This window comes from Furipterus horrens, unplaced genomic scaffold, assembly GCF_987537825.1.
Source record: "Furipterus horrens unplaced genomic scaffold, mFurHor1.1.pri manual_scaffold_7, whole genome shotgun sequence".
NCBI classification, from domain to species: Eukaryota; Metazoa; Chordata; class Mammalia; order Chiroptera; family Furipteridae; genus Furipterus; species Furipterus horrens.
This window is the reverse complement of record NW_028327177.1, coordinates 80,198,778-80,208,509: the sequence shown is the minus strand read 5'-3', so window position 1 is coordinate 80,208,509 and position 9,732 is coordinate 80,198,778. Positions and strand designations below refer to the sequence as shown.

Below are 9,732 nucleotides of genomic sequence, written 5' to 3'. Positions count from 1 at the left end.
ATTCATATGCATCTTTAATGATGTAAAGATATTCCTTGCTTTGAAAAAAAAGAAAAAAGAAAACCTATCTTTTGTATTTGTATAAAATGTTTAAGTTAACTTTAACATCACAAAATACTTTTACAAAAATCAGGCATTATTTTGAAATAAAAATAATTTAAAAATAGGAAAATATTTAAAATAATAGTCATCACTTTTGGAGGTTTCAGAGCAATAGGAATGTCTATATCTGTTTTAATCAAACTTCAGCAAAAAGTTCAGGTACCAGCAGAAACACATCAAATTCCTCAACAGTCAGTGTTTTAAATGCCAAACTCCAAGTATCTATTTCAAATCCTGTTACTCATACTTAAAGATTGTTTATTAAATACTTGGGAAGATGTTTAAATTATTTGTCTTCCTTTTAATTTATTAATTATATATTTCCTTAAATGTATTTTAACCAAATTGTTTTATCCAAAGTCTAGAAACTATATATATTTCAGGGATTTAAAGAATTATTCTAGCACTAAAAAACAAGCAAAAAAAGTTACTTGCTTCTAAATATGAGCAGAAAACTATCCAATCTAAAGTAATAAATATTTAATTTAAATCTGTAAAAGTTAACAAATCATCAACTTCATTATTAAGTCCATGTACTCATTAAGTTGTATTGTGTTTTATAATAATTTTAGGTTAGAGACATAATATGGCCTAACAAATTATAGGCAATATCTTGTAACAAATGTTTTCAAAGCAAAATTTTAGGGTCTTTAAAAATATATAGACTTGCTGCCTCAGCAGTGCATTGCTCTTCCAAAATGGCTGTCGCTACCTATGCTGTGGCAGCCTCGCCTGCGTCGGGTCAGACTGAAGGTAAAAAGATCACCGATCTGCAGGTGATCGATCTTAAGTCCGAGCTGAAGCGGCGGAACTTAGACATCACGGGAGTCAAGACTGTGCTCATCTCCTGACTAAAGCAGGCTATTGAAGAGGAAGGAGGTGATCCAGATAATATAGAATTAACTGTTTCAACTGATACTCCAAACAAGAAACCAACCAAAAGCAAAGGTCAAAAACAGAAAGCAGATGAGTTGAGTGGAGATGCTTCTGTGGAAGATGATGCTTTTGTCAAGGACTGTGAATTGGAGACTCACGAGGCACATGAACAAGATGGAAATGACGAACTAAAGAACTCTGAAGAGTTTGGTGAAAATGAACAAGAAACTGTGTGTTCCAAGGAGTTTACTTTCTACAGAAGAGCACAAGAGAACTCATGAATTAATAAATGCAGAATCAATAGAAGATATAGAGAAAGAGGACATCTAGAGTCAGGAAATTGAAGCTCAAGAAGGGGAAGATGATACCTTCCTAACAGCTCAAGATGGTGAGGAAGAAGAAAGTGAGAAAGAAGGGAACCTAGTTGAAGCTGATCACACAGCTCATGAAGTGATGGAAGCTAATGCGACTGTGAAAGAAGCTGAGGATGACAACATCTTGGTCACAATCCAGGCTGAAGATGCCATCACTCTGGATTTTGGTGGTGATGACTTCCTAGAAACAGGTAAAAATGTGAAAATTACAGATTCTGAAGCAAGTAAGCCAAAAGACAGGCAGGATGCCATTGCACAGAGCCTGGAGAAGGAAAGCAAGGATTATGAGATGAACGCAAACTGCAAAGACAGTAAGAAGGAAGACTGCGTGAAGGGGGATCCTATCGAGAAGGAAGTCAGAGAAGGTTCTAAGAAAGCAGAATCTGGAGACAAAGAAAAGGATAATTTGAAGAAAGGGCCCTCATCTACTGGGGCCTCTGGTCAAGCAAAGAGCTCTTCAAAGAAATCTAAAGAGAGCAAGACATCATCCAAAGATGACAAAGGAAGTACCAGTAGTACTAGTGGTAGCAGTGGAAGCTCAACTAAAAATATCCGGGTTAGTGAGCTTTCTTCTAATACCAAAGCTGCTAATTTGAAGACCCTCTTCGGCAAGTATGGCAAGGCTCTAAGTGCAAAATTAGTTACAAATGCTTGAAGTCCTGGGGCCAAGTGCTATGGCATAGCAACTATGTCTTCAAGCACAGAAGTATCCAGATGTATTTATTGCATGTCTTCATTGCACTGAGCTGCATGGACAACTAATTTCTGTTGAAAAAGTTAAAGGTGATCCTTCTAAGAAAAAACTAATGAAAGAAAATGATGAAAAGAGTAGTTCAAGAAGTTCCAGGGACAAAAAAATATGAGTGATAGAAGTAGCAAGACACAAGCCTCTGTCAAAATAGAAGAGAAAAGGTCCTCTGAGAAATCTGAAAAAAAAAAAGAAAACAAGGATACTAAGAAAATAGAAGGTAAAGATGAGAAGATAATGGATCAAGTGGCCAAACTTCAAAATTCATTTAAAAAAGTGAAGAAAAGAAGCAAATAAGTTCAAAGACTCCTGGACATATGGTAATACTACACCAAACTAAAGGAAATCATTGTAGGCCATCAAGAAGAGGAAGATATGAGAAAATTCACAAAAGAAGCAAGGAAAAGGAGAGAGCTAGCCTAGATAAAAAGAGAGATAAAGACTACAGAAGGAAAGACATTTTGCCTTTTGAAAAGATAAAGGAACAAAGACTGAGAGAACATTTAGTTCATTTTGAAAGATTGCAAGATGCAGTGGAACTTCGAAGATGAAGAGAGATAGCAGAAAGAGAACGTTGAGAGCAAGAACATATTAGAATAATTCATGAATGGGAAGAATGGGAACGCTTACAAAGAGAGAGAAAGAGCGCCTAGAAATTGAAAGGCAAAAACTAGAGAGAGAAAGAATGGAACACGAATGCTTGGAAAGGGAATGCATTCGTATTGAACAGGAATGACATAAGGAAGCTGAATGTATTGCTAGTGAATGAGAGGAACTAAGAAGGCAACAGCCGCAGCTTCGTTATGAACAAGAAAAAAGGAATTCTTTGAAACGCCCACGTGATGTAGATCATAGACGAGATGATCCTTACTGGAGCGACAATAAAAAGTTGTCTCTAGATGCAGATGCACAATTCAGCCATGGATCTGACTATTCTCACCAACAGAACAGATTTAATGACTTTGATCACTGAGAGAGGGGCAGGTTTCCTGAGAGTTCAACAGTACAGTCTTCATCTTTTGAAAGGCGAGAACGCTTTGTTGTTCAAAGTGAAGGCAAAAAAACACATCTGATTGCACGAAGAGAAGATCCAGGTTTTGAAAGGTATCCCGAATGTTTCAGTGACTCCAGAAGAAATGAGCTTCAACCACCAAGAAATGACTTTAGAGACACACACAGGCTTGAAGTACAAGGGGAACGAGATGAGAGGAGAACCGTGATCATTCACGACAGGCCTGATGTCACCCTAGACATCCTCGCGAAGCAGGACCCAATCCCTCTAGGCCGTCCAGCTGGAAAGGTGAAGGAGGCATGTCCAGCGACAAATGGGAAACAAGGGTTGAAAGGCCAGAACAATCTTGGAGAGAAGTGTCAGGACACAGTGTCAGAGCAGTTCCCCATGGGAGTCATAGTAACGCTTCAGGCTACGGAAGCAGAGATGGAGACAGAGTCATCACAGATCGAGGAAGTGGAGCACAGCACTACCCTGAAGAACGACATGTGGTTGAACACCATGGATGGGATGCAAGTGGACCAAGGAAAGAGTGGCATGGTCCCCCTTCTCAAGGGCCTGGCTATCATGATGCAAGGTAAATGGGTGATGGCCGGACAGGGGCAAGCATGATAACCCAACATGCAAGTAATGCCTCCCCAACTAATAGAATTGTACAAATCAGTTGCAATTCCATGCCAAGAGGAAGTGGCTCTGTATTTAAGCCATTTAAAGGTGGACCTCCACGACAATTCTGAAAATTAGCTCTCTGCCATGGTTTCAGGATAACTTATTGAAATCTTCAGTAAACTGTATTTGGCTACTCACGAAGAGGACCTCTGACTTTCTTGAGACTTTTCTTTTTTTCTCCTTTGTAAAAATTTAACATGATTGCTTTTCTCTATTTTGGAGAAAATGTTTAAATAGTTCTGTTGGAACTTTTAATAGTTTTGTGTGTCATTCAACTTTTTTTCTTGCATCACCAAGACACATTTGAGAGGATTGGAATCAAAACCATTTTGTTGAATGCTAGAAGAGTTTGCAGCTGGGTGATAGTAGTTTCATTTGCAGCATTAGCTCTGTAGTATCAGGCTGTAGAGTTACTTGTCACCAAGCATTTTCAGCCTTTGTTTTAAAGGCTGTCTAAGTTTTAAAAGTCTGCTGTCTAATTTTTAGAGAATAAGATTGTTCCTTGCATTTCTGAGTATTATTTAACCTATTTTTGCAGAAGGTACTGTTACATTAAGTGCATCTGTGTATCCTGGTTTTAAAAAATGTACTCTTTTTGAAATAAACCTTCATATTCTATATAAAAATATATATGTAGAGAGTAAGAAATTATTTTTAATGGGGAAAACATGTGCATTTTAACATGCTTGATATCATGTGAGGTAGGTGTCTAAATGTAAAAACTCCATTGGCTAATGAATACTTTTAAATGCCCCTCACTGTAATAATTCAAATTAAAACAAATTAAACACATCAAAAACTTATGCTCTTTAAAAGACACTGTTGAGAAAAATAAAAAAACAATCTAGAGACTGGGAGAAAATATACAAAGCATATATCTGATAAAGGACTTGTATCCAGAATATATAAAGAATTCTCAAAATTCAATAAAAAACAAACAACCCCCCAAAAATTGTGCAAAAGATTGAATCAGACAATTCATTAAAAGGATATGCAGATGGCAATTAAGAACATGAAAAGATATTCAACAACTTGTCATTGGGGAAATGCAAGTAAAAACCACAATGATTATTGATTGCTACATAACTGCTGGGATGGATAAAATGGAAAAAGACTGATCATACGAAGTATTTTTCCAAGAATATGGAGAAACAGGAACTCTCATTCAGTGCAGATGGGGATGTAACATAGTACAATCACTTCAGAAAACAGTTTGGCAACTTTTTAAAAAGTTAAGCATACATCTAACATCTGATATAGCCAATATAGCCATTCCACTCATAGGTGTTTACCCAAGAGAAATGAAAGCACGTGTCCATACAAAGACTCAAACATGAAAGTTCGTAATAGCTTTATTCATAATAGTGAAAAACTGTAAACAACTCAAATGTCCATCAGAGTTGAAGAAATAAACAAACTCGCATTTATTTAATAAAAAGGAATGGAATATAAATACACACTACAACATGAATGAACGCAAAATAATTGTGTTGAGCGAAAGAACTCAGGCAAGACCTCCCATCAAGATGGAGAAGTGGGTAAATAAACAATGTGCTCATCTCCTTCCACAACCACAGCAAAATTACAACTGAATCATAGAACAACCAGCCTTAAGAACCATCTAAGACTAGCTAGAACAGAACTCTTATAATCAAGGATGTAAAAAAGCCATATCGAGATTGGAAGGAAACAGGCTGGCCCCACACCTACATGTGGTGATTAAGAAGTAAGAATGATATCTCAGCTTCAGGGGTCCACCTTGAGGAGCAAGAGGTCCCACTCCCAAATTGAGCTCCCAAGCCCAGACCACGAGTGCTGGGGAAAGGAATTCCCAAAACATCTGGCTGTGAAAATCAGTGAGGATTCTTTACAGTTGAGACAGAAGGCTACTGGATGGACTTACCCCCTGATGGACTACTCTGCTCTGAGTTCCAGCACTGAGAGGCAGCTCAAAAAGCACCATGGACAGATGGGGAGGAATTAAGGTATCAGAATGAGGGCTGAAGGGGCAGCTCTCAGTCATTTTCTTTGTATGTTGAACCTTACCTTCACAGAGCTGGAAGGCAGGTGCCACTGTTCCTTTGCTGAGCCCTCCCCCAATCCAGCCTGCAGGCACCAGAGGTGACCAAATTTGAGTTTCCACCAAATTCACCCCACCTTGGTGATTTCCTGAGAACTTGCCTGACCCAACTTGCTCACGGGCTAAAACCTCTTTCAGTGGCTGTTATTCACAAGCAGCTGGCCTTGGATGACACTGGATTTCCCTGAAATTTCTGAAAAGTCCACAAACCCCAAATAAATGGTGCCTGGACTTGGAGTTCCCTGTACCTTTTGCTAAGCTGCCCCAACCAGGGTCTAGTAGCAGCCAGTCTTGATTTGCAGCTTAGCCTCTCTCAGGTGCCTCCAAGCCCTGTGTAGGCAGCTACCAACTACAGATTACTTTGTAGCTCATACCAGATGGCCCCAGGCTGAGCAAAGAAAGCAGCTGAGATGAGCCTCTGCTGGAGCACCTCCCATGAGGCCCCAGAACTAACATACCCAGTGACCAGCTTCAGACTACATCAGAGTGCTACATGCTTAGGTCCACAAACAACACACCCAAAAGATGGACTCAGGAGACACCAGAGCCCCCCTACAGCAAATCTTACTCTTTGAGGTCAGCTCCCATGCAACAGCTTGTCTGCTGTAGTCATGGCCAGTCTTCCTAGCCAGTCAGTTTTAGGGTTAATTTCTCCCATTGACATGTCAATAGCACTCAAAGCTCAATTACAACAGGAGCGCACACACAACCCACACAAGGGACACCCCTGGAACATCTGACTCAGGTGACCAGAAGGACTTCACTACTGGACCCCATGGGATACCTACTACATAGGCCACCCTTCCAAGACTGGAAAATATAGCAGATCTCACTAATATGTAGAAACAAACACAGAGAGGCTGCCAAAATTTGGAGACAAAGAGAGATGTCCCAAATGAAAGGACAGGACGAAATTCCAGAAAAAGAACTAAACAAAATGAAGGCAAGCAATCTACAAGATGCAGAGTTCAAAACATTGGTTATAAGGATACTCAAGAACTTAGAGGAAGAATAGATTAACTCAGTGAGAATTTCAACAAAGAGATAGTAAACTTAAGAAAGGACATAGGGAGGGAGGAAGATGGCGGAGGAGTGAGGGGAGCCTGTGCTTTCTAGCTCCCGAGACTCATCTGTAGTTTGGACTAATTGCAGAGAGAACATCCCAGTGAACAGCTGGACACTGGCAGGAGTCGAGCCTTGGCACTGCTGTATTAGAGAAACCATCTGGGAATGACCTGTTTGGTGAGGATAGCGGAGGAAAAAGGGATGAAACGGGGTTTCTGACTGGGTTGGCTCCCCGAGCTGCAGCTGAAAGTCCACAAAGGCTTATTGGTGACGACAGGCTTCCCCAGAGAGGAATCAGGAGGAGAGTGGATCTCTGCCCACTGGAAGAGACAGGACTGGGCCAGGTGGCATCGGGCGCTGAAAGACAAGAAACAGCGTACTGCTGTGCATGTGAGAATGTGATTTTTCTTTATATTTTTCTCTTGTAAACTGCGGAGAGGGGAGGAAAGGTCAGGGGTGATAGGACATTCTTGAGGAGCACAGGCACAGAAGTGCGCTTGCCCACTCTCCAACCCTCCCCTTGGGTCGCACAGGCACACACAGGGAAGTATCCTCATTCACTGGCCTAGGTGTGTGAGGCCCCGCATCCAGGTGCCCCTTTGACACACCCAAACAGACATAAGATCAGTGCCCCAATGGGTGCAGGGAGGGCCCACTGGGAACGCAGAAGACTGTGAGCAGACACCCCTGGCCAGCTCCAGTGGGCGCCAGCCGGAGCGCAGACCACTTTTGTGGGTTCTGCTGGTGCTCGCCCAGGCAGGTGCAGGACCTGCCTGCGGCTGCGACGCAAGAACAGCGGGCGGCGGCGACTCACGGACTCTCACTTCCACTGTGCACAAGTATCTGGGGCCCCGCCCCAAAGGACAAGAGACCAACTCCCAGGGCGCAGCTCGGCAGGCCTGAGGCTAGTGCAAAGGCCACCTTGAGCACAAGTACAAGCACCCCGGGCGGCTTCAAAAGGCGCCAAAGGAACACTGGCCACTGCGGGCGCAAACCACTGATGCAAGGAACAGGAACCTTTGGCCTGCCTCAATAGACCAGCTATGGGTCCAGAAAAAGAAAACATCACACAAAGGCTGAACTGAGTAAAAACTTTCCTTTTATATATTTTTTAAATTTTTATCTCTATTTTAGTTTTTTTATTTGCATCTTATTTGATTTTAATTTTTTTAAATTTCATATTTTTAATTTTAATTTCTTAAAATTTTTTTTCTTAAAAAAATCCCTTTAATTTGTTTCATACCATCTCTCTTTCTCATCCTTCCTCTTTAATTTTGGTTCATTTGTTTGTCTGTCTAGTTTAGCCTCCCTTTCACACTAAATAAATACAATATAACTACTATATAAATCTAATACTATACAATTCCACTTTCTTACTATACTCTGCATTCTTCCCTTTTTTCTTTTACTATTATTAACATACAATGTAAATATTACCTACTGTCTTGCATAGTCTCCACACTACTTGCTACTATTATTAAACTATCATCCCCTCTCTCAAAAGTCATATTTTTCTTTCCTCTTTAAAAACAACTCTTATCTTTTCTTCTTATGGTATTAAAAACCTAATCTCCCTACATTTATATTAATACTGGCTCATTGGCTGACCATACCGGGATAGAGGTTGGGGGATATTTTTGAAGGTGTGGGTTTCCTGCCTGGGCTGTGTGTTTGTGTTTTTAACAGTACCTCCACAAAATAACTCAAGACAAAGTGGACAGAGTGACTCTCAGTCAACTAGCCAGAGTGAAGATCCCACCAAAGAGCATCTGAAATATAACCAGACAGCATAAACAAACAACATAAAGGGTACCCCAAGAACATCAGGCTCAGGAGATTAAAGAGACTGCACCACTGAAACCCCCAGATTGCCTATACAAAAAATCTCATACCACAAAGGTGGGAAGTCTAAGCAGACTAATCCAAAAAAACAAAAACAAACAGGAAGAATCCAATATGGGAAGACGCAGAAACAACCTCTCAATGAAAAGAAAAGAGGAATCCCCAGAAAGAGAGGTAGATGGAATAGCCATAGCCCAAATGTCAGACATGGAATTCAAAACAATGGTGGTAAAGAAGCTCAATATACTCGACAACCTCAAAAACAACTACGACAACCCCCAAGGAAGTTACCAGCAGCTCCAAGAAAATTATAGGGAACTTATGGAGAACTATACCAGCATAAAAAAGGACATAGAAACAAGAACCAGGAAGAATTGAAGAACACAATCTCTGAACTGAAAAACACAGTAGAATGAATAAAAAGCAGGCTAAACGAAGCAGAGGATAGGATCAGTGAGTTAGAGTACAATGTAGAAAAAAATTCACAGGCAGTACAACAAAATGAAAAAAGATTGAAAAAGTACGAAGAAGATGTAAGGGAATTACAGGATAGCATGAGGAAAAACAACATCAGAGTCATTGGAATTAAAGAGGGAGGAGAGAAACAAGGAATAGAAAAACTGATAGGAGAAATAGTGACAGAAAATTTTCCCAATCTGATAAGAGAAAAAGTTATGCAAGTCCAGGAAGCACAGAGAGTCCCAATGAAGAGGATCCCCAAAAACCCACTCCAAGGCACATCAGAATTAAAATGGCCACATTCAAAGACAAAGAGAGAATCCTGAAAGCAGCAAGAGAAAAACAGCAAATAACATAAAAGGGAGCTCTAATAAGGCTATCGGCAGATTTCTTAACAGAAACACTACAAGCCAGAAGGGAATGGTCAAAAATATTTCAAGCAATGAAAAACAAAAGCCCACAACCAAGAATACTCTTCCCAGCAAGGCTCTCATTCAAAATGGAA

General features: G+C 40.4%; 1 pseudogene; it reads left to right on the top strand.

Moving 5' to 3' along the window:
- Positions 1 to 800: 800 nt before the first annotated feature.
- Positions 801 to 3,858, top strand: LOC150004691 (SAFB-like transcription modulator pseudogene; annotated as a pseudogene).
- The last annotated feature ends 5,874 nt before the right edge of the window (positions 3,859 to 9,732 follow it).